The sequence below is a fragment of the Rattus norvegicus genome, chromosome 3 (genome assembly GCF_021556685.1).
Source record: "Rattus norvegicus strain SHRSP/BbbUtx chromosome 3, alternate assembly SHRSP_T2T, whole genome shotgun sequence".
Taxonomy (NCBI): Eukaryota; Metazoa; Chordata; class Mammalia; order Rodentia; family Muridae; genus Rattus; species Rattus norvegicus.
Window position 1 is genome coordinate 69,457,481 of NC_141536.1, and position 25,495 is coordinate 69,482,975.

Consider the following 25,495-nt stretch of genomic DNA (forward strand, 5'->3'; position numbering starts at 1 on the left):
AATGGATGCTTTAAGTTGATACAGAAAATTATTTCTATGGGTACCTAGAAACAGATGTCATTCAGGGTCAAAGCTCTTCCTAGAGTATGTGTGTTTATGATGAAAGTGAAGACATTGCCAATGCTAGTCCTCTAGGATCCAGAACCCTTTTCTTTTAGTCTCTGTAATACATGGAGAGATGCTCCAGTGGTCCTCTGTGTGGAGGGAAGCAGTCATTGAGGGCTTATTAGGTGTTGAGGGCCAGATTTGAGCCTCAGCTTATGGGGTAATGAGATTTAGCAGATGACTTAAATATAAACTTTGTCTACAAAAATCTCAGTGAGAAATACAGGTCTATGTTTGTCAGGGGATTACAGGGGGGAGGGGAAAAGAACCTCAGAATTTTAAAACCCTATGATCATGTCTTAGGCATTGTGAACCAGCTTTCTCATTGGTAAAGTGGGGATCATAAGAAAGCTCATGTGGTAGTTTGAAGAGGTCAGTATGAAGCAGTGGTACAGCTGGTACCTAGAGCATCAGGGGCATTCTATTCCATAAGAGCTGTGCTCCTGACACCACATACTTCTTTTGTGACACTCACTATGAAGTGGGCTGGTGGACAGTTCTCCTAGATGACAGACACGTCAGGTGGAGGTAAAAGAGGATGCCTCAGGTATTAGAAACAAGATCATTAAGACTATGGAATACTGTGCCTTTTGAGTGAGCCTGTGCTTGGAGATGCGAATGTAGGGGAGAAGAGGCCGTCAGAGTGCAATGTTAGAGGAGAACTGGGGGGGTCTTCATGAGCTACACTCAAGCTCTGGACCTTATATTCCTTCAAAGGTTGGGTGGCTGGGGAAGTGTTTTAGGGTAGTGTTTATTCTGGAAATATCAAAGCAGTTATTTTTTGTCTGATGGGAAGGTTTTGATCTAGAACTCCTCTGGACTTGGAGTTCCTCACAAACATACTTTGAGAGATAAGATGGAAGGGTGATCTCTTCTCCTACATTCAGCCTGAGGATATACATGGTTTGATATGTAGCAAAACTTAGCACCATCACTATTTTAAATAAAACCCATAGTAATTCCATCTGTTGAACATCTGCTTTTCTCATACACTGTCAGCCCTAAGCCCTCTGAATAATGTTGAAGAAAAACCATTTTGAAGGCAAAAACAGAAGCTCCCCAAATGTTAGAGATGCTGTTTGAAGTCATGAGCCATTATCTGGCCTTAGGTACAAAGTCACTTTGTCCTCATTGTAAAATCTATGTTGATTGCACATGCCACATTACCGTGTCTCACTGGATTATTTCTAATTTACTTACAACCTGGGCCATGAAAATCCTTTATTTATATATATCTTTGTATATCTTTCTCTGAATCTCAATCCACCTATGTATATACATATGTATGCTATATTTATTATCTATCTATCAACTATAAATCTATCATCTCTCTATGTCATCTATCTGTCCATTCATACATTCATCTATCTAATCTATATCAATATGTTACTATGTAGATACATTAGTTACTTTCCTTCTTGCTCTGATAAAGTACCTGATGAAAAAACAGTTGGAGGATGGGAGGATTTATTTAGGCTCATGGTTCAAAGGTACAGTCAGTCCATCATGGTGGGGAAATCATGGCTGCAAGACCACAAAGTAGCTGGCTGCATTGTGTCTGCAATCAGGAAACAGAGAGTAAAGAATGCTAGTGTTCAGCTAACTTTGCCCTTTTCAGTCTGGAATTCCAAATATTGGAATGGTATCTACTACATCTGGAATCTGTCTTCTTACTTCCTAAACCCAATATAGAAACTTCCTCCAAGACATACCTTTGAGTGATTCTAGATCCTGTTGACAATAAGTACTAGCAATTACAGCTCCTTACCATTGTCCCTGTTTGTATATCCATACATCTACCTAATAGCATGCTAGAACACTAGAAATAGTACCTCTTGTCTTCCTTTCTCCAAACTTTTGTCAGACCCAGGTCATTCTTCTTTCTGAATGGGAATCTGAAATGTGCTCAATTATTGCCATCAAATGTGGTTTTGGGTGAGAAGTTCTGCCAGTAACCCCAGACATGCACAGAAAAGAACAGATGAGCCCAGGATTCAGAAGATAGACTCCTTCCAGAAGAAGGAAGCTGGGCAACTGACTTAGAAAATATAAGGGATAATTTTCAGACTCTGGTCTCTTACTGCAATCTCTTCAATTTCCCCAGATATCCCAGAAATCTCATGGTCTCTCATCTATTGTACAGTAGTGTGCTGGGAAATCCATAAATCCATGTTGGATTTTGATAAATTCAGTTGGGATGTTAGCCTGTTTTCACCAGGCTTGGAACATTTGGTGAACTCCTGTTGTTGGCTAAGAAGTCATGGTTGTTATACTTACAAGCTTGTGTGAGGATGAAATGAAGCATCTGTAAAATATTGGGCACATGGATGCTCTCTTTAAACTTGTATTTCCTGGGGTGAAATGAATTATGCCTTGATAGTTAGTTTGAAAAGATACATGTCTTAAATCATAATGACACTTGACTATGACCTAAAACCTGTGCAGGAGTGCAACACAGAAGGGAAAAAGAATGAAAAGGACTTATCAGAAGTAAAGGTCACTGACTTTGTACATTTTAGGGGAGGTGGGGCCAAGTCTATCCACTATAGCAGCTACAGGAAGGTAAGGGTCGACCATCCATGCTGCGTCTAGAAAAGGTGAAATCTTTTGCAATACATCCCGGAAAAGGAAAAATGCTCTCCACAGGGGTGACGACTTTATTTGGGTTTCTTGGGGGTAGGAGTCAGCTCACAGGGAACTCCTGGCAGGAAGCTGTTGGTGGCTCCTGGCCAGACCGGTGCAGCCCTCTGACCTTTTCTCTGGTCTTCAGGAACTTCTGTTTCCCTGGGAGGAGGAAGGTGGGAAGGAGGAGAGGAGGAGCAAATTGAATTTTCCAGAAAAAAAATGGCATCACGGAACCAAAGTGAGCAGGAATGACCCAGGGAGTTGTGAGGGCTCTTGGTGGCATTCACTGCTCAGTACCTTTTTGTTTGCTCAGGATCTCTGAGTTTTTGTTTTAGATTTATTTGTTCGTTTATTTATTATTTAATGTATGTGGGTACACTGTAGCTATCTATCTTCAGACACCAAAAGAGGGCATCAGATCACATTACAGATGGTTATGAACTGCCACGTGGTTGCTGGGAATTGAACTCAGGACCTCTGCAAGAATAGTCAGTGCTCTTAACTTCTGAGCCATCTCTTTAGCCCTGTCTCCCTCTGATCTTGTGTGCAACTTGAAGTCATTGATTAATGAAAGATCTTTGACTGTCTTCTTCCTATTTTATTTTATGCAGCAAATCCCATCAAGTTAGTTTCTCAGGACCAGTAGGTTTTTTTTTTTTATCACCTTTCTCTGCTCTCTGATGTTCTTTTATGATCCATTTACTTTAGACTCAAATGGGGTTGCTAATAACAACACAGGCCACAGCGGTAGCTAAATGCTGTGTAAGATAGATACTTTTTAGCTCAGAATATTTCATTGGTTTTATCTATGTAGGTACGATTGTGATTAGCTCCATTTCATGGATGAAAAAAAAGGAAGATAGAAAGATGAATTACACACTAAGCAGTTGCTCTAAAGGAGTAGTTAGGATTTGAATGTGGGTAGATGGGACCCATGACCTAATGATTTCTTCACAGCTGGATAGCAGTAATGGTGTTTTCTCCTTGTCTTTGTTGTCTGTAAGACTGGTATACATGGGTCAAATTGCTTAGCAGACTTTTCTTTTTATATAACTGGGGAATTTTGTGTGGACATATTTGTGAGTATGTGTGTATATATGTATAGATTTGTGGAGGCCAGAGATGAATGTGTAGCATCTTCCTTTCCACCTATTTTATAATTAATTTATTTATTCTTTTCTCACATATTATATATACCAACTGCAGGTTCCCTTACATCCTCTCCTCCAGTCCCCTCCCTGAGATCCACTCCTCCTCCATTTCCCTTCAGAAAAAAAGCAGGCCTCCCAGGAATATCAGCCAAATACAGTATAACAAGTTACAATAAGACTAGGGACAGACCCTCATACCAAAGCTGAATGAGGCAGCCCAGTAGGAGAAAAAAGGTCCCAAAAGCTGGCAAGGGAGTCAGAGACACTCCCACTCCCACTGTTGGGGGTCACACAACAAGACCAACTGTGTCATCTTCCCATCCTTAGAGGGTCTGCCTTTTCTTTTTGTTCTTTGTTTGTTAGCCCTGGTTGGGTCTTAGAGCTGAGAATATGTATGTGCTCAGTATTCAACTGATTGGTTCAAAATTAATTTTGATGAATATATAGAAATTGGCCACAGACTCTTGGCAGGAATATACACATATGTGCTCTATACCTTTCTTGCTTTACAAAATATGACAAGATATAGTGAACTAGATCATTTTTACCTTATCCAGCACACCAAAGAGAACTGCAAGATTGAACCAATTTGTGTCAGGCAGTATAGTATTTGCAGTCTTGCAGTCACTGCAGTTATCTTGGTGGGGGGGTCGCTGTATCATTATATATATTGTATTATGAGGACCACATAACAGACTGAATTTAGAGTTGCTATCATTGGATGTCAGATTAGGCAGCCGGGGAGTTACAACCAGAGACCACTATAACAAGTTAACTTTCAGGTAGGATAAGAGAATAAAGAGAGAAGCAGGTTTGCATTGCTGGGGTAAGATTTGGTGGAAGAAGAAATCTCCTTATTTCTTTCTAGAGGTAAATAACAAATTAGGCATTGTAAGGATGTGGAAGGCACTGATTCAATGTTCTTGAGCTGATGAGCCTCAATGTTTACCCACCAAGGACATGAGAAATATCTGCTCATATCTGGTCTACCAAGTGGACTGTGCGGATTGTGAATTAATCCTTAGCTTACTTTATTTGCTACAACATTAGGCTGAAACCACAGAATTGCCCACAAGCATTCTAGGCTCCCTGCAATGGCTGACAGGAGCCACCTAGAACGCTTGTGCCTTGCTCTGCTAGAAAGGCTGCCTTCCTAGGTTTGCCTGTGAGAACTTTTTGAACTATTACTAGAACTTGGGGGACTTTTCTCCAAACTGAATCCACTGCTAAGGGTTTATGTCTCTAAGCTGGGACTCATCAAATCGGGCGATGGGGTGTATCTTTTCATTCCTTCCTTATCACCTGCCTTCTGTCTTCACACAGGATTGATGGCTTCTGCTGTGGTCTCTTGGGGAAGGCTACAGTGTCCTTCCAGCCTGTAGCATTTGTAACTCTGCTGTCACCAAGTGTTATAGAGGTGAGAGGCAAGTTTTTAATGTTATTCTTGAGACAAGAGGCTGAAGAGACAAGGTGTTGGGGGAGGCAGGCTACTGAGGGGCATCGTCTCCCACAGGTCAGAAGGGTATTCATACTCTGAGAACTACCAGGGGCTGCTGTAAGTGCAGGATCCGGTTTGTTACAGAACAGTTGCTTTCATAACGGATGGTTCCCAGCTGCACCAGGGAAAGCGGGGCTTGAAAGCTTGTGTGTGTGCATTTGTGTGTTTCTATAGGACTCTGTATGGCTGTACTTGTGTACTAGATATGTACATGGTTCTGTGTGGGCATATGTACTACATATGAAGGAAAAAGTGTATATGTATAAATGTGTGTGAATGTGTATGCATGACTGTTTTTTTATGTGGTTATATGAGTATGTATGTGAACATGGGTTTTATGTATGTGCTCTTATAGGGCTGTTAGGTCATATATACCTTAATTCTGCAAAGCCCTTTTGAAGTGGAAATCAAAAAAAGTCAGCTCATCCTAACCCCAAAACAGATGAGGGTCAAGACATTCTTCAGCCATTTTCTCACTTTCATCCACTCTCTTCCGTCTCATATAGTAGCATAATGTTGCTGTGAGAGACCTCTGGCTGCTAAGTCTTCTGGTTCCCATGGAAACCATAGGCCCCCCTGGAAGCAGGAGGGAGAAGAGGTCAGGAGAGAGCTAGAAGCAGCAGCCTTCCTGGGAGGAGGTGGTGGGAGTCTTCAACTCCCACAAAAAGGCAGAATAAAGTCTTGGGGGAGGGGCAGGAGAGGTGTCACCGAGGAAGAGATTTATTAGCCTTTTCCCTGGCTCACTGAATTGATTACTGAATAATAAAGTCTCGGGGAATGGAGGGGAAGGCTGAAGGACCAGGACGAAAATGAAAGAATTTATTCTTTCCTAGAGTCATTGCCTGTTCAGTCACCTGAGTCACACATGCCTGCCACTCAAGGTACCCAAACAGACCCTGCTCCTGGATTTTCTCCCTGACAGCCCTGCAGGAGAGTGCCAGTCTTGTTTCTGTAAGTTGCTCCAGGGCAGCTACCTTATTTAGCTAGCATCTCCAATGGTTGAGCTGTATCTATTGGACACATGTGTATCCTGACTCCAGTACATACAGCTCAACCCCTACAGCACACTCGGTCTCCACAGCCTGGTTACTGCGAGTTCCATACGGCTTGTATCCTTTTCCAGTTACTGACTGAAGATACTATGATGTTTACCCAGGCCACACTCATTACTAAGATCTTCAAAGGGTGAATATAGTTCCCTGGCTTGCAAGTGCGTAATATCTGGTTTCTCTGAACATCTGTGTCTGTAGTTAATCACGGCCCTTTTGTTTGTAAAATGCAGGTTTTTTCCATCCTCTTGGAAAGGGCACACGGCTTTGGTAAACAATAAGACTCATCAGTAATTCAGATCCTATTATGAGTGTTTGCATGCAAGGTATCATTTGTAGCAAAACATAATCTGGCTCTATGGCTTTGCTCTGTGTCTATTGCTTGTGTACTTGATCAAGGCATTTCAACTCTCTGAATTCCAGTTTTCTTACATGGAAATAAGGATCATAAACATAATATTCACCTCCTCATTTGCCTGTTTTAAAGATCATAAGCACTACTAGTCTGAAGAATGCTTTGAAAACTGGGTCAGAGTAATGTGAGTTGTTGTCACTGTTCTTTGACTGCAGACAGATGTTTTACACTCTTATTGATGTCACATAGATCTCCTCATGGCTCTCAATTCATGAAGCCAGAAACCTCACATTTTCTTGAGTCCACATAGAGGTGTAAAGCCCACTATGATCTTTAATGTATTTGGAGGGATTTTCTTAGGCAACAAATCCACAGGTCAGTTGCCACAGCCTAAGATGTTTCAATTATTAAGAGAAATTTAGGCAAAGCTTATAGGAAAGTTTCAGAAATTTTAGGGAGAGGAGGTTAGGGAGATGGATCAGTTGGTAAAAGTGCCTGCTGCACAAGCATGAGCTTGAATTGGGATCCCCAACACCAATGTAAAATCTGAGTGTCTATGCTGGTAATCTAAGAGCTGAGGAGGCACAGACAGACACTTCTAAAACATCATTGGCTGACCAACCTCGCTGAACTGGTGAGCTCCAGGATCCATGAGAGATCTACTCTCAAAGAGATAAGATAGTGAGGAAGATACTGGATGTCACTCTCTGGCCTTCTTCATGCAAACACATTAATGTGTACACATATATGTTTTTGCACACATACACACACATACACATAAATAATTTTAGAGAGTGAACATAGGGAAGCTTAGGTATCTGTTGCCTGTTGGACGCCTTTGCTTAGCAATCACTCTCTGGCTTCATTTTCACACCCATCATATCAGATAGGTACCGCATTTTAAGGATAAAGTCATGAGGCTTAAAGATTGCCAAGACCCCGGACCATCTCTCCTCTCTGAGGCTCTGTTTTTTTCTCTCTGTTCTTGGGACAGCCTCTGAGGTCCCATTGCCCTAAAAGAGATGAAGTTAGATGACCTTTGACAGTCCTGCTGAGTGGTCCTGGGGGAGAGAAAAACAATAGCAGCGGTGACTATAGGGAAACATTTGGTTGGACATCACAGTTTGTCATCCAAAAGTGAACTCACATCAGGGAGATGAAACCCAATAGATAGAGCTTCCTGTGTTATTGTCAGGGTGGTCTGTTCCAGGCAAGACTGCCTGTCTGTTTAACTAACAAACATCCTACACCAGGATGGGCAATGTGGAGAAGCCAGGGAATGTGGAGGGGGAGGGGAAACCCCTAGCTACTGGGACAGCTGGCCTCCCTGGCCCCTCTCCTCCCCTTCCAGGGCTTTCAGGTCTCAGGGGGCAGGGGTGAGTTTGATTAAGAACCTTCTGTCAGGACATGTCTACCAGGTGCCTAGTGACCTCTGAGGCAGTTTAATGTCCAGTAACACAATGTCTGTCATAACCTCTGCCCTGACTGTACAGTTGGAGGATAAAGCTTATTTTGAAGAGGAAGTCATCTTTTAAATAGAAACTGGCCACCTTGGCCTGCCCCTCTGGCTTTTCCTGCCTCTTCAAGGCTCTTTTTGGAAGTCTGGAGATATGTGTTTTCCTTCTTCAGCTGAGCCAAGAAAGAGGCCAGGTGGGGGCTTTAGCAAATGGAGCACTGAGAACAGTTGTCTTAGATCCCATGAAAAAATTCTGATGTTCTAGGAAATGGTTCAGAGAAACTAGCCCCTTTTATGAAGGAAGGTCTCTCTTGTTTTCTTAATTTTTTTCTGTGATTGGGGTGTGTGTGTGTGTGTGTGTGTGTGTGTGTGTGTGTGTGTGTGTGTGTGTGCATGTGCATGCATGTGTATACCAATGAAAGAGTTTGGAGAACATCCTTGATGTTGGCTGTCACCTTTGATATTGTTTGAGACAAGGTTTTTGTTCATGATAGGTTAGCTGGCCCACAAGCTCCTGCAGATTCTCACGTACTTGCCTATCACTCTTGTCACTAAAGTGTTGGGATTACAGATGTGTGCTTCCATGTCTGGGTTTTATGTAGGGTCTGGAGATATGAACTTAGATCCTCAGGCTTCTGTAAAAAGCACTTCATTCAGTCAGTCATCTCCCTAGCAACTGACCCTCTAGTTTTTGTTCTCCTGCTAGTTATCCACATATACTTTGAGGTAGTCTGTGTGGGTTACTCATCTCACTCAGCCACACAAAGCTACATGCATATTGTTTCAGTGCAAATAAACATTTCAGTTCCTCAGCTCTAGGGCCCACCACACTGGACAGTGTTGATATAGGACATTCTTAAACCTAGTTTTCCTGAACCTACTTGACCATTAGGGTTCTAGAACATTCTTTTGGTACAAATTTGGCTTGAGAGAAAAGGTTGCACATTGGAGTCATCTACCTACTTACATAAAATTCTGTTCACTGGCTGAGTTCATCCACAAGACTCTAAATTCATGGTTCTGATGGTAGACACTGGCATTCGAATTATTTGAAAGTGTACTCAGTGTTCCACTGAGTTCTAATTTATCTCACTGCATTATGTGGCACTTCTGAAGGATTGCTTACCATGAGCTTTGTCTAAGAATTAGGATTCAGCAAATCACGGGCAGATGTCAGGAAACTGTTTTTAAAGCACTACATACATAATCCTTATGGTCAAGTAGGTTTGAGTAAAAGAGATGTTCACTAGAGACAAGAGCTGCCTAATGGCTTAGATGTTGCGTTAGGGCCGTGGCCACGAGGCCCCAGTGACTACAACATTCTTAGAAGGTAATCTTTATTTTGTGTTGTAACAGAGGAAAACAGAAATTCAACAAAAAGTAGAGTGCTTGCCTAGTCCCATCTACTTGAGTCTAACTGATGCCCTGGGTGTTTAGAAGAGTAGTAGTTGCTGTGATCATTTCAAACCATTAAGTGTGGGAACTTGGGCAAGCTTCCAAACTTCTTCTTTTTTTTTTTTTTATTAACTTGAGTATTTCTTTTTTTTTTTCTTTTTCTTTTTTCTTTTTTATTAACTTGAGTATTTCTTATATACATTTCGAGTGTTATTCCCTTTCCCGGTTTCCGGGCAAACATCCCCCTCCCCCCTCCCCTTCCTTATGGGTGTTCCCCTCCCAACCCTCCCCCCATTGCCGCCCTCCCCCCAACAGTCTAGTTCACTGGGGGTTCAGTCTTAGCAGGACCCAGGGCTTCCCCTTCCACTGGTGCTCTTACTAGGATATTCATTGCTACCTATGAGGTCAGAGTCCAGGGTCAGTCCATGTATAGTCTTTAGGTAGTGACTTAGTCCCTGGAAGCTCTGGTTGCTTGGCATTGTTGTACATATGGGGTCTCGAGCCCCTTCAAGCTCAGGAGTGATCTACATCCGGCTCCTGTCGGCCTGCACTTCTTTGCTTCATCCATCTTGTCTAATTGGATGGCTGTATATGTATGGGCTACATGTGGGGCAGGCTCTGAATGGGTGTTCCTTCTGTGTCTGTTTTTTTTTTTTTGGTTCTATTTTTCGGAGCTGGGGACCGAACCCAGGGCCTTGCGCTTCCTAGGCAAGCGCTCTACCACTGAGCTAAATCCCCAACCCCTCTGTGTCTGTTTTAATCTTTGCCTCTCTATTCCCTGCCACGGGTATTCTTGTTCCCCTTTTAAAGAAGGACTGAAGCATTCACATTTTGATCATCCGTCTTGAGTTTCATGTGTTCTAGGCATCTAGGGTAATTCAAGCATTTGGGCTAATAGCCACTTATCAATGAGTGCATACCATGTGTGTTTTTCTGTGATTGGGTTACCTCACTCAGGATGATATTTTCCAGTTCCAACCATTTGCCTACGAATTTCATAAAGTCATTGTTTTTGATAGCTGAGTAATATTCCATTGTGTAGATGTACCACATTTTCTGTATCCATTCCTCTGTTGAAGGGCATCTGGGTTCTTTCCAGCTTCTGGCTATTATAAATAAGGCTGCGATGAACATAGTGGAGCATGTGTCTTTGTTATATGTTGGGGCATCTTTTGGGTATATGCCCAAGAGAGGTATAGCTGGATCCTCAGGCAGTTCAATGTCCAATTTTCTGAGGAACCTCCAGACTGATTTCCAGAATGGTTGTACCAGTCTGCAATCCCACCAACAATGGAGGAGTGTTCCTCTTTCTCTGCATCCTCGCCAGCATCTGCTGTCCCCTGAGATTTTGATCTTTGCCATTCTCACTGGTGTGAGGTGAAATCTCAGGGTTGTTTTGATTTGCATTTCCCTTATGACTAAAGATGTTGAACATTTCTTTAGGTGTTTCTCAGCCATTCGGCATTCCTCAGCTGTGAATTCTTTGTTTAGCTCTGAACCCCATTTTTTTTCTTTTCTATGTTTTGTGGCTGGGGACCGAACCCAGGGCCTTGCGATTGCTAGGCAAGCGCTCTACCACTGAGCTAAATCCCCAACCCCTGAACCCCATTTTTTTTTTATTAACTTGAGTATTTCTTATATACATTTCGAGTGTTATTCCCTTTCCCAGTTTCCGGGCAAACATCCCCCTCCCCCCTCCCCTTTCTTATCGGTGTTCCCCTCCCCACCCTCCCCCTATTGTCCCCCTCCCCCCAACAGTCTAGTTCACTGGGGGTTCAGTCTTAGCAGGACCCAGGGCTTCCCCTTCCACTGGTGCTCTTACTAGGATATTCATTGCTACCTATGAGGTCAGAGTCCAGGGTCAGTCCATGTATAGTCTTTAGGTAGTGGCTTAGTCCCTGGAAGCTCTGGTTGCTTGGCATTGTTGTACATATGGGGTCTCGAGCCCCTTCAAGCTCTTCCAGTTCTTTCTCTGATTCCTTCACCGGGGGTCCTATTCTCAGTTCAGTGGTTTGCTGCTGGTATTCGCCTCTGTATTTGCTGTATTCTGGCTGTGTCTCTCAGGAGCGATCTACATCCGGCTCCTGTCGGTCTGCACTTCTTTGCTTCATCCATCTTGTCTAATTGGATGGCTGTATATGCATGGGCCACATGTGGGGCAGACTCTGAATGGGTGTTCCTTCAGTCTCTGTTTTAATCTTTGCCTCTCTCTTCCCTGCCAAGGGTATTCTTGTTCCCCTTTTAAAGAAGGAGTGAACCATTCACATTTTGATCATCTGTCTTGAGTTTCATTTGTTCTAGGCATTTAGGGTAATCAAGCATTTGGGCTAATAGCCACTTATCAGTGAGTGCATACCATGTATGTCTTTCTGTGTTTGGGTTAGCTCACTCAGGATGATATTTTCCAGTTCCAGCCATTTGCCTACGAATTTCATAAAGTCATTGTTTTTGATAGCTGAGTAATATTCCATTGTGTAGATGTACCACATTTTCTGTATCCATTCCTCTGTTGAAGGGCATCTGGGTTCTTTCCAGCTTCTGGCTATTATAAATAAGGCTGCAATGAACATAGTGGAGCACGTGTCTTTTTTATATGTTGGGGCATCTTTTGGGTATATGCCCAAGAGAGGTATAGCTGGATCCTCAGGCAGTTCAATGTCCAATTTTCTGAGGATCCTCCAGACTGATTTCCAGAATGGTTGTACCAGTTTGCAATCCCACCAACAATGGAGGAGTGTTCCTCTTTCTCCACATCCTTGCCAGCATCTGTTGTCCCCTGAGTTTTTGATCTTAGCCATTCTCACTGGTGTGAGGTGAAATCTCAGGGTTGTTTTGATTTGCATTTCCCTTATGACTAAAGATGTTGAACATTTCTTTAGGTGTTTCTCCGCCATTCGGCATTCCTCAGCTGTGAATTCTTTGTTTAGCTCTGAGCCCCATTTTTTAATAGGGTTATTTGTTTCCCTGTGGTCTAACTTCTTGAGTTCTTTGTATATTTTGGATATAAGGCCTCTATCTGTTGTAGGATTGGTAAAGATCTTTTCCCAATCTGTTGGTTGCCGTTTTGTCCTAACCACAGTGTCCTTTGCCTTACAGAAGCTTTGCAGTTTTATGAGATCCCATTTGTCAATTCTTGATCTTAGAGCGTAAGCCATTGGTGTTTTGTTCAGGAAATTTTTTCCAGTGCCCATGTGTTCCAGATGCTTCCCTAGTTTTTCTTCTATTAGTTTGAGTGTGTCTGCTATGATGTGGAGGTCCTTGATCCACTTGGACTTAAGCTTTGTACAGGGTGATAAGCATGGATCGATCTGCATTCTTCTACATGTTGACCTCCAGTTGAACCAGCACCATTTGCTGAAAATGCTATCTTTTTTCCATTGGATGGTTTTGGCTCCTTTGTCAAAAATCAAGTGACCATATGTGTGTGGGTTCATTTCTGGGTCTTCAATTCTATTCCATTGGTCTATCTGTCTGTCTCTGTACCAATACCATGCAGTTTTTATCACTATTGCTCTGTAATACTGCTTGAGTTCAGGGATAGTGATTCCCCCTGAAGTCCTTTCATTGTTGAGGATAGCTTTAGCTATCCTGGGTTTTTTGTTATTCCAGATGAATTTGCAAATTGTTCTGTCTAACTCTTTGAAGAATTGGATTGGTATTTTGATGGGGATTGCATTGAATCTGTATATTGCTTTTGGTAAAATGGCCATTTTTACTATATTAATCCTGCCAATCCATGAGCATGGGAGATCTCTGAACCCCATTTTTTAATAGGGTTATTTGTCTCCCTGCGGTCTAACTTCTTGAGTTCTTTGTATATTTTGGATATAAGGCCTCTATCTGTTGTAGGATTGGTAAAGATCTTTTCCCAATCTGTTGGTTGCCGTTTTGTCCTAACCACAGTGTCCTTTGCCTTACAGAAGCTTTGCAGTTTTATGAGATCCCATTTGTCGATTCTTGATCTTAGAGCATAAGCCATTGGTGTTTTGTTCAGGAAATGTTTTCCAGTGTCCATGTGTTCGAGATGCTGTCCTAGTTTTTCTTCTATTAGTTTGAGTGTATCTGGTTTGATGTGGAGGTCCTTGATCCACTTGGACCTAAGCTTTGTACAGGGTGATAAGCATGGATCGATCTGCATTCTTCTACATGTTGACCTCCAGTTGAACCAGCACCATTTGCTGAAAATGCTATCTTTTTTCCACTTGATGGTTTTGGCTCCTTTGTCAAAAATCAAGTGCCGCTTCCAAACTTCTTAAATTAAAAATTCTTCATTTATTTACCATGTGAGTATGTGTGTGGGCACATGCATGGGAACATAAGAGGACAACTTGATTCAGTTCTTTTTTCCCCCCCATGTGGGTTCTGAGGATTGAACTCAGGGCATTAGGCTTGGTGGCAAGTACCTTTGCCTTCTGAGTCATCTCACTCAAAGTCATCTCACTCACTCTTACAATCAAGCTCACTTATAAAATGGGAATTATAACAGTACCTACATATGACACATGTTGTAGTGATTGATTGGGATAACACAGGTAAAGAATTCTGTATAGTTCTACAGGGACTGGGTAAATGTGTGGTAAGTTTGCAAAGAAAACAGGCAAAAATAGAACTACTGCATGGAGATCTGTGTTTTTCCATGCCTTTATCCTGAGACACTTTTGTCTGTCTATCTGTTGTTGTTTTTGTTTTCTTTTGAGATCCAGATATATAGCTTCTGTTCCTCATGGAGTGTGGATCTAGATGCTGGCTGTGTGAAAGTCTGTGGACCAGAGGGACTCAGCAGCCACCTTGCCTCAGGTCTAATGTGTTACAGGGCAGCACATACAGCTTCAGTAAATGTAACAAAGGACAGCAGTAGAAGTGGCAATAGTTCAACTTCCAATCTGAGAGTAAACCACAGGCACCGTGCTAAGTGCTTCACATACCAATTTGCTTAATTATCTCAGCAAACCAATGAGCAGATGCTAGTCCTTTTCTTCCTCCTCTTTCTCTACCAAGAAATACAAACTAATAGAAGTTCAGAGTTGCAGCTTAGTGCTACACACCTTTAATCTGCCTACAGGGCGGCAGATCTTTGTGAGTTTAAGGCTGGCCTGGTCTACAGCGTTCGAGAGAGAAACCTTGTTTCAACCACTCCAAAAAGAATCTCAGACTTGTTACAATATATACCCACCTGTGGTCTTATAAGTAGTGATTATTACTAAAGCTTGAGGCTTGAATCTTGGATTCAGGACCTAAGACCTATGCCACACTAGGTTGTTACATAAACAAAGCAAGCAAGCAAACTAGCTATGGAACAGAAGCAGGATTCCTTGTCTGCTTCACTGAATAAAGTGATTCCCCTTACATGGAAACGATTAGATTTCAGGTCCTTGGAGGATATCAGGGTGACCAAGCCATAAGAGGTGAGTGAGGTGTTGGAGAAGTTTGGTATGCTAAACATCTTAAATTTCTTTTATCTTATGTGTATTTGTGTTTTCTCAGCATATGTGTTTGTGCAAAGGCCAGAAGAAAGCATTAGATCTCTTGGAACTGGAATATGGATGGTTGTGAGCTACTATGTGGGCACTGGAAACTGACCTTGGGTCCTTCGCAAGATCCCCCAGTGTTCTTAAGTGCTAAGCCATCTCTCTACCCCTGAGCCATGGTTGTTTGAGCTTCACTTATCTTCTCTGCCTGGTACAAAATCTCCTAACTTCAACTTGTTCTTTCAAGTTTTGATTATCCTCACTCTTGACCTGCCTTGTCCCATGAATGACAAAGAGCTGGACTGCCTTCTTCTATATGAGTGGAAGTCCTGGGACTTGGTTAAGGCTTGACCAAACACAAGATGGGAGTTATTTCACCTCTCATCTAGTGCTAATTATTTCCTAGGATTGAGGGAAGAGCCTGTGTCCTCTAGATTCCCTTTAGGGAGATTCTGGCTCCTGGGAAATCTTTTCCTTCTTAGTTCGCTGCATTTTTCTATGGCATAGGAGGAAAAGAAGCTCATGGGCAAGGGTGGCAGCAAAGGGATGCTGCATAGAAAGGAATGATGGAGTCAGGCAGACACACATGTGAACCTCTTTTTCTGTTTTCTTTGGCATGTGTGACGTTGGGCACATTTAAGGAAATTTGTTTTGGTTATTTTGTTTTGAGACAGGATCTTGCTGGCCTTAAACTCACAATCCTCTTTCCTTGGCTTCCTGAGTGTTGGGATTACATGAGTATACTGCCCAACTCAGCTACTATGGCCTATATTTTCACCTCTCTGAATCTCAGCTTGTTCTACTGTAAAAGTAAGAAAAATAGTGAGTCCAACCTTACATGATGGCTCCGATGGCTGAGTTTAGCCAATGCCTGTCAGTGCCCAGATGCACAGAGGTATTCAAATGGGAGCCATCTATGATCACAATTGTCAGTCAGCCTGGAAAGTATAAAAGCCTAGGGTTGAAGGGAAAACTGTCTCCATCCATCTGGAGGTGTTCCAAGTCCCCTTTCTCTCAGTGTTATTAGGGATGGAGGAAAAGGGGGGGTTGGTCCTGGAGAAAGGTCCTTTAATGAGCTCAGGAAAGCACATCTCCTGACAATAAGCCGTAGAGTCTGCAATAGCATCCTGTCAGAGGCAGCAACAGGATATATGTTGAGGGTGGGAGCATGTGGCAGCTCTACTGCACACTTCCTGCCCATTTACCCCCTTGCCTATGAGCTTCGTGAAGTCGTTGCCGGGAATCAGAGGGAGATGAAGACTTCCCCTCCACAAAGATCCTAGATGGATGGTGAGGCTGGAGTCTGGGCAGCCCTGCACCTTACAGCCTTCTTGTAGGTTGCTCCTACAACTACTGGTCCTGCTTTGGGTACAAATGTCTGCTAAGCTGATAATCATCAGCCTCTAATGGAGTCAAGAAGCAGAGGGGCAGTTCATACCTGCAAATCAGTGCCCTACCCACAATGTAGCTAACAGGTCCTTGATTGCTGATGGGAGAGCTTGCCAGTAGAAACACAGTAATAAAGAAGAGAGGAAATTCTAGCCTAGGGGAGTTCACGGTTGGGTGGGCTGGGCTGCAGGAATGTTGAACTTAGTGGATATATAGCCCAGGATGTATTGGAGATTGTATAGGACAGGAAGATTAGCAGGGAAGACCTTATAGAGGAGGAAGATGGTCAATCACAGAGGAAGGATGAGCAGGAACTGACTAGCCGGGGAGGTAGGGAACATCTTTGGAATGAGAAGTGGTAAGGGTGTGGTTAGAGTTGGAATGTGCTAAGTTGGAGCCTAAGGCTCAGAGCTCTGTGGTCTGTGTCTGCAGAGGAAGCTGGCACCTGGGGCTTTGGAGAACACACCCAGAAGAATGCACTTATCTCAAGGGTAGAGTGCAGGCACTGAAGCCCTTTAATCAGAAAACAACACAGCCCAATCTGTGGTTTAAATCTTGGCCTGCTTCCTTTCTTCTGTAAACCTCCACAAGGACTTCTCTGTCCCCAAGCCCAGAGAATTCCAAGGACCACGTGGTGATCTGGGAAGTCACTTCTGCCCTCTGGAAATCAGGTTTTCAGAAAACATGGAAGCAGATAAATCCTAAAAACCCTTTCACTACCTATAAAAAGCTTATTATGTGGGACTGACAGACTGAATGATGCCATGGTTTATAGGATGCTTGACTCTTAGAAAGCACTTAGGCAGAATGAGGTATCAGGAGAAGGACCATAATGAGTTTCTCATCAATTTTGTTGCTGTATAAGATCAGTCTTACAACCGGTATGCAGAGATACAACACATTATCACGCTACCTGAGATGTAAGACTAGGTCATTTGGTTGAGCAGCCTACAGCCTGGTGGGGGAGACAGATTCAGAAACATAAGCACTTAGTGTTTTGTCCTGAGCACAGGGCTACCAGGTACTTGGGGTGGGATGTAGAGGCATAAAGACAGAGCCTTAAGTATGACTAAGAAGGTGCAGGCGTGCTTCCTGAAGGAGGAGGCTGCTAATCTCTCTTCAGCCATCAGTGGATTGAGTGTTTGGGGTGGGAGAGCAGGCATGTCATATCTTCCTCATCATCTTGTCTTTCCGTGAATAAAAATACAGTCTCATCTCAATAACCAGTCGGATGCTATGGAGCCATTGCTCTGTACTACCCAGTAGCTGGGAGGGCAGCCAGCTCCCAAAGGTGTCAGGTTGAACTTCTTTGCATTCTCTGCTGGAATGGACCTTGAGGACAGCCCACAGTTGACTTTGCATCTCAAGCTTGCTCTGGGCCGAGTTCTCCAGCATCCAGCAGGACTTCTCTTGGGATGCCTCAAAGGCATAGATTAGAGTGTTCTGAGCCTCTGTGTCTGCAGAATTCATTTTAGGAGATGCTGTACTCACTTTAGGGGTTTCCTAAGGGCAGAGCATCCATCTCCCCCTGTTCCTCTTGGAAGCATTGACAGAGGGTAGATGGCAAGGTGAGCAGGAGCAGCAGAAAAAACAGCACTCTCCCCATAGACTGCACATCAGAAAGGAGCAGAGCAGCAGTGCTCTGCAGGAGAGACAAAACTGAGTGTAGCCAGGGATCTCAGCTAGCTGGGCACATTTCAGAGAAGATCCAGGAAAGGGAGGAAATGTGCTCCATTAAGAATGGGATGTCACACACACACACACACACACACACACACACACACACACACACACACACACACACACACACACACACCGCATGGAAGGTGGTGAGACACAGGGCAGGGTTCTTTACCCTAAACAAAATGAGAGCCCATACCAGCAGCAGGCTAATGATAAGAACCTATGGCTACATAGAAGTGTCTTTCTCTCTCTGTGTATTTATCTTTGTGTGGCAGGTAGACATATATGTATGGATGTTCACGTACTTGTGTGTGAGCACTGCATGAAGGCCAGGGGACATCCTGAGGTGTCATTCTTCAGGTGCTGTCAAACTTGTTTGTTGAGACAGGGCCCTTCCGTTCCTCAGGAGCTATCCATCTTGGTTTTTGAGACAGACAGGGATGCTCACTGGCTGGGAACTCATTTATTAGGTTAAATTGGTTGTCCAGTGAGCCCCAATGATCTTTCTGTGATTCCACATGCCTAGTGATGAGGATAAAAGTAACACACATACCTAGCCTTTATTCTAATCAATTAATTAAATTAATTATTTATTTATGTGCATGCATGTTCGCACACGTGTGTGTGTGTGTGTGTGTGTGTGTGTGTGTAAAATATGTCACAGTGTGAGTGTAGAAGACAGAGAACCACTTCAAGGAGTTAGGTCTCTTGCTGCCATGTGAATGGTCTCAGGGATGGAACTCTGGTCATCAGGTTGGGCAGTAAGTACCTTTACCCCAGAACTGTCAGAGAACTATGCTTCTGGCTCCTGACTTTTTTTTTTTAAAGTGAGTTCTGGAGAGTTGAACTTAGGTCCTCATGCTTATAGAGCAAACCTTTTATTCACTGAACTATCTCCAGCCCCAGAATATGTTTTGAAACAAAACAACCAATACCCTGGGTGCCTCTGGTATAATGGATGGGGCAGGAGATAATGCACATTGATGGACATATTAGGAGGTAATTGTTATCATTCAGGAGGGAGATCAACATGGATTTAACTAACAGGTGGTGCTATAACTGTTGAGATAAGGCCATGTTTTAAAGGAGAGGATTTGGTCATAGAGTACATACAGGAGCGAGCATGCCAAAGATTTTTCCTGATTTCTGTGGCGGTCTCAGAGATCATCTATTCCCCCCTCCCACACATCTAACTACACAAGGAGACTGGGACCCAGAAATAAAGAGGGACTTTCCCATGTTGGCCGAGCAAGGGCAGTATTTAAGCTAAGTCTTCTTGTTGTCCATCCTGTTCTTTTACAGTAGGATCCTACGGTCATAAGAACAAGAGAAGGAAGAAAGCTTAGAAACCACCCGGCTTAATTCCTACATTATTTTATAGATAAGGAAACCGAAGGGAAAAGCTTTAGCAGTCTGGCCAAAGGCCACCCAGAGAGTTAATTAATTAATGAGAGAAATAGTTTAAGTATATATAAACACTGCTGTGTTGACCCTTAGATAGTGAGACATGTTGTTTGCTCAGGAGGGAGATAACTTGGCAGAGGTCCCTCCAAATGGTTTCCCAAGCATCAATACACTGGCTGGATAACTTCTTTCTGGGCCTGTTGCCTGGGGTTAGGGAATCCAGATGTCTGGGGCCACAAAAGCCAGATGGATTTTCCCATGCCATGGATTCCCCATGCTCGGACTCTGTAGATCAACAGTGATGCTGTCAGGGGTGTGGGTGGCTGGCAAGGAATGTCAGTTTGCTCTTTCGGTGAGTTCTTTGGCTCCTTGAGTTTACTATTGAGAAGGTTTCTTTCTTTTAGTATCCTTCTTGCTTAGACAGAGCCCCACAGCTAAAGCCCTACTTACCAGTTGTTATTTTGTGCTAAATTCAGGGATAGCATTCTTTAGAGTTAAATGTTGTGACAGGGCATGACAGATGTTATCAAATATTATACTGTGTGCAGATGTGAATGATCCCTTGGGAAGGTGATAATTTGCAGACCAACATGATAGAATTTTTTGTTCTCTCTCTCTCTCTCTCTCTCTCTCTCTCTCTCTCTCTCTCTCTCTCTCACACACACACAGAAAACCAGGCAGAACACTTGAAGTTAGGATTGTGTCAGAAAAATTTTAAGTATATATTTTTGGTGGTTCGGCTTTATCCCCTTGAAGATTCAAATCTCCGAAGAGCTAGCCTCTTGACCTCTCTCAGGAATATTCAGGAAGTGGGAAAAGGTACTAACTTTTGGTACTAACTTTTTGAAAGAAGGGTATGGAGTCTTTGAAATCATGCTGTCTCAGAGATGGTGCTGGGGCACAACTTCATCCTGACTTTATCACTTCACTTCATGTCTGTGTGACGACATTGGTGAGCTCTCTGAAAAGTCAGTCTTTTTTTTTTTTTTTTTAAATTGGGAATGAGGATTTCAGTTTCATGCTACCATTGTGAAAAGTGAGACAATTGAGACAAAATACCTAATATCTTGTCTAGCCTAGAAACAAAAAGTGTTCAGCAAATTTAAATTGGTATTATCTCTTTATTATTCCAGGACTCTCAAATCAACCAAGACTGAGTCAGATTGATTGAGATCAATGGAACTTTCCTCTTTAGCTTGGGCTACTTCTAGGTGCCTCTTGGGGTTCACTGTCATGGCAACGGGTTGGTGGAATGATATGAAAGTTGATAGGGGAAACTAAATAGCCAGAACACTGCCCGGCCTTGCTGGCGCCACAACTAGAGCAATGTCTGATTAATGCCTGCCTGATCCCACTGGCTTCATTTCAGGTCACCCTGGAGAAGATTTTTGCTCAGGGACAGATGGAGCCTCACTCATTGGGATGAGCCAGGACCCTGGTCAGTGGGCACCGTTACAAGTGCCACAGAGTCTTAGAACTGTCCAAGCAGAACAAAGCTAAAAGGGACCCTGCAGTTTGGTCATTCTGGTAACTTCTCTTTATGGCTGACTAAAGACTAAAATTGGTAATGAATGTCTTCAGTGTGCCCAACAAACTATGAAATCTTTCCCCAAAGGATAATTCCTACAATAGCCCCATGGAATATGTGTAATTATCCTTATCAAGGAGGGGGTGGGGTAGCAGAAAACGTGAAATTTGATTACAGAATGCAGCTAGTGTTTGCATCCTAGACTTCCCTTTTCTTATTTCTATTCTCTCTCTCTCTCTCTCTCTCTCTCTCTCTCTCTGTGTGTGTTCATTCATATGCTGTATTTGTGTCTCTCAAGGACTCCACAGGAAGACCAACAGAGACAACTAACCTAGACCCTTTGGGGTCTCCCAGAGACTGACTACCAACCAAAGAATGAGCATGGACTGGACCTACTTCTCACCGTTGGCCATATATAGCAGATGTGCAGCATGGCCTTCAACAACTGGAGTGGGGACTGTCCCTGAATCTGTTACCTGCCTGTGGATCCCATTCCCCTAACTGGGCTGCTCTGTGGATGCACCTAGTCCTGCAGAGACTTGATGTGCCTAGGGTGGGGTAGGGTGGCGGTGGCGGTGGTGTTGGTAATACCTTGGGGATGAGGGCTCTCCCTTCTCAGAGGAGAAGAGAGGGGGCTCTTGGAGAAGGACCTGTGTAAAGTGAGGACTGGGAGGAAAGGGGGGGCTGACATTGAGATATAAAGTGAATAAATACATTAATAAAAAATAATAGGGTACAAGTAAAAACAAAAGCATCCCTCAAAGTTTACGGGTCAGTAAGAATCTCCAGTGCAGTAATGTCAAGGATTAAGACCTCTGAGAATTCTAGAGTGGGGTTGCTATTGGAAGGAGGGGCTGTTCTAAGGGAAGGAAGTTAGCTGAATAGAGGTAGTGATATAAACTCAGAAGAAAATCATCCCAGGTGGAAAAGTTCAAGCAGGGATGGGGACTGGAGGATAGAGGGACAGAGGAGGGAGAGAGAAACTTAACCAAAAGGAAGGACATATGGAAAAGCCATGTGGAAATGCACTAAATCAGATTAAAAATACATATAAACTAAAGCCTAGCTAGACAGGAGATATCTTGCATGACCAGATAACACTACTCTTGGAAGCCACTGGTTAGCAAAGAAAGAAAGAAAGAAAGAAACAAACAATCCCAGTGCCAAGTATGGGGTACCTCCTGGTGATTCAGGGTCTCCAAATTAATATAGACTATTGTCATTCCTCTTGTTGCCCACCAAAAATAGATGATAAAGTCTTCTTGCTGAAGATACCACATAACCTGTTTGCAAGATATAGAGAAACCAAGATGGGACAGACTTGGAGGTTTCTTTCCTGCTGGGGTAGCTCTCTCTGTGCTGGGGAATGCTATGCAGACTGCTTAAAGAGGTAGGCATCAGTGACCTTACCCAGATGTGAGCCCTATTGACTACAATGATAACCTGCCGGGCAAGATGTGCACACTGGTAAAATATGGCATAACTATTATTTTTAGGAGTTATTTATTGATTTACATCCTAAATGCTGCCACATCTCCCAGTTACCCCCTCACAGACATACTCTCCCACCCCCTCCTCTTCTTTTCTGAGAGGATGGGGGTCCCCCTAGGTATCCCCCCAACTCTGGTATATCAAGTCTCTATGCCGTAACTATTATAGTGGACCCAGCTTGCAGGTTGGATTTGAGGCCTGTTTTGCAGGAGGAATACATGCTTGTCTGTAATCCTTGTCAACAAACAAAGAAACAGACAGACAGACAGACAGACAGACAAAATAACCCATGACTAGGGCGGCCTTAGACCCTAGGAGGACTTGACTGCTGTGGTTTAGCTAATTTGACATAGAACCAAACTGCAATCTATTTTTATGTCTATACCCACAGATGAATGCTACTTTCAGCCTTAATAAGAGAAGCTTCTCTTGGCAGGAAATGGTGGCAAATGCAGATACTCATGGCCAAGATGTTGACTAAATGATGGTTTGATACTCAGTTTTAAAAGAATGTTATTCTACTTCTTCTACTTCTCGGAAATCATTGTGAAAGAGAGAGTAAAGGGAACATGATCAGGAGAAAATATGCAGTCTTCAGGGCATGGCACGGTCATTGCAAACATGATCTCACAGCAGATGCACCACCCGGCATCTAGCTTTCACAAGTCTGAGCTCATTAACAGTTAATCATGGATGGATAGGAGCTCAGGGGAGTCCAACTCTTCCCTGTTGAGCTTTTGGCAACTGAAGGGTTTTAGGAGAGACATAGTCATTGCTCTCAATTGTGCACCAACTGGTAAACCCTTCAGCTTCAAATGCACAGTCCCAAACCTGTGGCTAGATAGGCGGACCTGGTGAAGTTGGATGGATCAGATGGTCACAAACCAAACAAAACCTGTGGATGGAGAGGAGAATCTGTTACCATTGTGCTGCCAGAATGATGTAGTACCCAACTACCTTCTAAATACTCATCCTTATTCAATAAATTAGTGCAGCTCTCACTGGGCAGGTTTTTGTTTTTTAATAGGGGAGGGAGATTGTTACAGAGAACTATAACAGAATGACGGTAAAGGGTCCATCTTCATATGGAATAACATAACGAATCCCCCTCACCCAAGGCTTGGAAGCATCGAGGCACAGATTGTAAGAGGTAGAGGACCAGGAAGACTTCTGTAAAATCCTGTCTTCTGTACACAATGAAGATATTGCACTTACTAACTCTCGATGACTATGGTTGACTGCATAGGACTTGTACAAAGCTGCACCAGTCATCAGGCATAGGTAGAGAAAAGGCTCTCAGGGCTGCATCACTAATCACACACTTATGAGAAAAAAGATGATGGTGTGGATCTGTGAGCAAGATGTGGGTGTTACATAGAAGGACTTGGAAGAAAAAAAGAGGAGTCAATATGGTGCATTGTGCTCAAATAGGAAATTCTGAAAAACATGGGGGGCTATGAACGTGGGAAAGGACCTGGAGGAAGGAGAAGTAGATTTAAAACTCTTGGAAGGAGATAAGAGAGGTGGGGTGAATATGTAGAATCTACTATATACCACAAAATTGTCAAGGAATAGAGGAGCCTAGCATAATTATCCTCTGAGAGGCTCCACCCAGCAGCTGACTGAAACTGATGCCAAGAACCCCAGCTTGGGAAGTCTTGTGGAAGAGCTGGGGAAGGACTGAGGAACCTGAAGGGGATAGGAACTCAGTAGGAAGACCAACAGAGTCAACTAATCTGAATCTTTGGGGTTCTCAGAGACTGAATGAACTACCGACCAAAGATCATACACAGGCTGGACCTAGTCCCCTCTAAAATGGTAGAAAATGTGCAGCTTGGTCTTGATGTGCATCCCCCAACAACTGGAGCTGTTGCCTGTCTGTGGAATACATTCCCCTAACTGGGCTGCCTTGTCTGGCCTCAGTTGGAAAGGATGCGCCTGGGTCGGGGGACAGGTACCCTCTCAGAGGAAGAGGGGAAGGGGCTTTGGGGGGGGAAGGGAGGTAGGGCAGTGATTGGGTTATAAAGTGAATAAATAAATAAATGAAAAATTAAGTAACCAAGATAAGTTTCTCTCCTTGTTCACTCTTTCATACAATTCTCTTTGCCTCTCATCTTTGCATCTCTGTGTTTGATGACCCAGTGGGAAATCCCTTACCAAATGCCAAGCTCTGGTTCTTTTATTCCTTTGTCTTTAAATGTATGGAGAACACTTTCTGTTCATTATAAATTATCTAGTCTTAGTTCTTCCATACCAGTAGCACAAAATGGACCAAGACACTGGCTCTCTGGAGTTTTTTGGTGTGACCCCTGTTCTATTCCAACTGCCTGGTGCCTCACTATAAACATGCTGAATAAATGAATTTCTACACATAATCATCGTACCATTTCGGAAGGTATAATTTCTTTTGTTTTGTTTTTCCAAGACAGGGTTTCTTTGTGTAGCCTTGGCTGTCCTGGTGCTAGCTCCGTAGACTAGAGCTTGAACATACAGAAGTTGTTCTGCTTTCCAAGTGCTGTGACTAAAGTCGTGCACCACACACCCAGTCGGGTTAAAGATGAGGCAGAAAAGTGTGTGTGTGTGTGTGTGTGTGTGTGTGTGTGTGTGTGTGTGTGTGTGTATGTAGGTATGAAGGACATGACTATCAGATTCTAAGAATGGGAAAGAACTAAGCCTCCAAATATCTCTGTTCTAGTTATCTGGATTCTACTCTGAACAGACACTATTTCACCCTGTTTGTCTTCTCTCCGACTTTTCATCTACTTGGAATCAGCCCATTTCGATTTTCCTTAAAAAGCTCACACCTGTCTTCAGATTTTTCCAGCTCCACCAAGTTTTCTTTGATGCTTTAAAAAAAATTAAATGCATCCCTAGTGTAAGGGATTGTCTTGGGCAGGG

At 43.3% G+C, this 25,495-nt stretch overlaps 1 long non-coding RNA gene across 4 annotated transcripts in view; it reads left to right on the forward strand.

Annotated features, from left to right (window-relative positions):
• LOC147995555 (uncharacterized) overlaps window positions 1-24,657 on the forward strand; it is a 66,502-nt gene extending 41,845 nt beyond the window's left edge. For 2 of the 4 annotated variants that reach the window (XR_015683643.1, XR_015683641.1), the window contains exons 2-5: window positions 5,205-5,298; window positions 20,248-20,397; window positions 20,948-21,105; window positions 21,405-23,602. This is a non-coding gene — a long non-coding RNA (uncharacterized LOC147995555). Of the gene's footprint in view, window positions 1-5,204; window positions 5,299-6,212; window positions 6,331-19,822; window positions 19,931-20,247; window positions 20,398-20,947; window positions 21,106-21,404 lie in introns of those variants that run through there. The other 2 variants (XR_015683644.1, XR_015683642.1) reach the window with 2 other exon arrangements.
• The last annotated feature ends 838 nt before the right edge of the window (window positions 24,658-25,495 follow it).